Source organism: Salvia miltiorrhiza, chromosome 4 (assembly GCF_028751815.1).
Source record: "Salvia miltiorrhiza cultivar Shanhuang (shh) chromosome 4, IMPLAD_Smil_shh, whole genome shotgun sequence".
Classification (NCBI taxonomy): Eukaryota; Viridiplantae; Streptophyta; class Magnoliopsida; order Lamiales; family Lamiaceae; genus Salvia; species Salvia miltiorrhiza.
Window position 1 is genome coordinate 3,793,638 of NC_080390.1, and position 3,229 is coordinate 3,796,866.

Sequence of the window (3,229 nt, forward strand, 5' to 3'; positions counted from 1 at the left end):
ATCTTTTCGATCACGTATCTAAGTAGGTAAGATCTCTACCTACGTTTTGATGGTTTTCTTTTCGATTTTCGTCGACGTCGAAAAACGTCGATTCTCGACTTTATTTTGAAACGACGTCGGATCGTCGTGAAATTTTAGTATGTTGTTCTTGGGTAGATGTTGAGCATGTTTAATGAAGGGAGTAAGAACGGAACGAACCGTAGCTATGAAACCCATGAGGGCAGCCCCGTTTTTCACATATTAGCTTGTCTTTCGATTTTTGTTTGATCGTTTTGACTTGATATTTGTGCTTAGGGGTATGCTAGAGTCGATATATATTAAATTCGTATTTTTCCAAGCACGAAAATTGTATAAATTTTTAGAGTATGATTATTTAAATTCGTGAAGTTTGAGACGTTGCATAATGAATATTATTGCGTATATGTGTTCTACGATATCACATGAGCATGCTAATTGATTTACAATTTATGGATGATAATTGTTGAACGAAATTAAAACTGGAATTCTGTCAAAATTTTACAGCAGTTTCAAGCTTATGTTTCGATGAGTTTTCATTGCTTGATGGCTCTGAAATTTTAGTATGTTTATCTATGATATGTGTATTTCGTTGCGGCAAAATTTCATGTCTTTTGGATGATGTTTGCTATTTTAAAGATATTTTGAAAAATCCTTGACAGAATCTGTCAACTATTGGTAGACTTCACAAAAACGTTTATATCTATTAATCCATGAAGGATTTTGCATCACCGTTTTTTTTAAACGAAACTAGACTTCAATACTTTTCTAAAAACATAAGATTTCGATTTTTATGACCTCTGAAACAGAGCAGTTTATTATTTCAAAAATGCCCTGTTCTGCTGTCATATTTGTCCAACAGTAAAAGTGTATGAGTTTCATTGTTTATTTGGCAGATCATATGAACGTTTTCTCTTGTGAAATTTTAACCAAATCTTCAAGGATACCTTTAGTTTTGGATGATTAAATTTGATGGAATTTATTAAGGTTTGCCTTGGTTTCTAATGGCCTAAACAAAATTGGCAGAAACTGTCAATCTTTGACAGCCTGCACTAAAAGAGCAATATCTCCAAAAACCTTTAACCTTTTTGGTTAACTACCATTTTTAGAATGAACTACACTTCATGAAGTTTTTGAGATCAATTGGTATGAGAGTTTATGATGATTGAGTTGGTTGTTATGAATTTTTAAAGATGACACAAAAACAGCAAAACTTTCTAGAAAACAACTTGATTATATTTGTTTTGATGGATGATACGATATGACTAAATGGTGTGAGTTGTGAGAGTTATGATTAACGCACATAAATGTTGGTATGTGACACTCGAACAATTGGTGTCGAGTATAAATGATAGTTTACTGATAAAGAGTTTTGATGATTTTGAATTGTTTGGTTTGCGTTGAAAAGATGTCAAGATGTTAAGTTTTGAGTCGAGAGACGAGTTCACGTAGTGAGATTCACGCGTTGAAATCTCGTGGCTGACATTATATATGAATAGGTCATGCCGAAATTTTTAGTGAAATTAGAATTTGAGCATAGTCAATTCTTGTTGACCCGTGACTCAAATACATGCCTAATGGAAAGTTTAACTTTCTAATCGGTTAATTAGACGAGATGAGAGCGAATAGATCTGCTAAGAAAGTGGACTTTTCGATGTGTTAAATATTTCTTTTAATTGAAGCGCTGCTAATTATAACATAAGGATGTTATAATTAATGAGTAATGACGAGAGATAATAATTGTTATATTGATTAACAATCAAGAGAGATGAACATTAGAGATACTAATGTTTCATAAAAGAGATTAGATTATTAATCGAGGTTTCTTTTATAACTTCTCACCAATTCTTCATAACGATGAAGGTCCTTTTGGGAAGTAACGACTTGAGGGAGAGAGTGACGTTACTCATTGATACAGAGACACAACGAGGTGGGCATTACTTTTACTATACGTATATAGAGATCCCCTGCTTGTCGTAGGCCTCTTATACGAATGAATGCATGAGATGATTTAACTGTTAATTTCAGTTTTATATATCTATCAAACGAGTTTAATGCTACCTTTGAGCAAGTTATTTCATGACAAAATCTTTGAGTTAAAGTTATTTCAAGTATTGTCTTGCCATAAAATGTTTAAATTTTAGTATGATATCTATCTGCTTTGGCTTTGCCAATGATGCAATCGAATTCGGGTCCTGAGCAGTTGATAGCTATCCTGCCAGGACTAGTGTACACCAGTGACCGTGAGTCATCTAGCGGGTTGGCCGGTCAAGTGACCGTGAGAGGTGGCCACCTCTCCGGCACACAGTTCCAGATATGATAGATTACAAAAGAACTTAGTCTGATCAGACGAACTTTAAGAATCACAAATGAACTTAGTAAGCTTGGGCCTTTTTAGCGAAAAACTCCCTTGTTGTACTGATTATGATGGCATGACAATTTATAGTTTTGAAGCATGTATTTTTATACCTAGGCATACGTGCCCACTGAGTGCTTTTGTACTCAGCCCTGCATATGTTTTCTAAATGTGCAGGTTGAGCTGATGTGATGATGGTGCTGCAATGAGCGGAGTCTCCAGGGTTGTTAATAAATAGTTAACCTGTCTAGAATATGTCTTCATACATATGTCTAGCTACTTTCCGCTGCAAGATGTTGTTGATGTTATAGTATGTTATGTCATACTTTGAGTCTTAAGAGAATGGTTTCATACGATGTATAACTTGATTAATGATATTAATTAAGTTTTATGCAGTCTTTCATAGACTGTTTTCAATTGAGTATTGATGAATAAAAATGACGAGTTTTATTAAGATGAGTAAGTTTTACGGCTATAAATGACGCCCCTTTTCTTCCCCTTCTTCTTTAACCCCATCCCTAGTCGTGGATCACTCGGCCTAACTATCCATAGTTAGGGCGGGCTGTGACACATTTAAACCAAAACAAGATATTTTTCTTATGATGTTTTCTTTTAATCTTTGATCCGCGCCTAAAATGGTTTAAAAGAAAACATCATAAGGAAATATCTTGTTTTGGTTTAAATGTCTCAAACTATAACATAAGTGGGTCTTTGTATAATTATTTACAAAAATGGGTTGTTTTTTGAATTTTTAAGAATTAAGTCGTGTCAAATTTGGACAACAACGAAAGTTGGTGTATTAAAATGTAAAATCCTAACTTCGCGTCAAATATGGATTTTTGGCAAAATTTGTGTATT

General features: G+C 33.9%; 1 long non-coding RNA gene across 1 annotated transcript; it reads left to right on the plus strand.

Moving 5' to 3' along the window:
- The first annotated feature begins 1,663 nt into the window (after positions 1–1,663).
- Positions 1,664–2,825, plus strand: LOC131022291 (uncharacterized). Its single transcript, XR_009101226.1, has 2 exons — positions 1,664–1,945; positions 2,549–2,825. It is a non-coding gene; the product is annotated as an uncharacterized LOC131022291 (long non-coding RNA).
- The last annotated feature ends 404 nt before the right edge of the window (positions 2,826–3,229 follow it).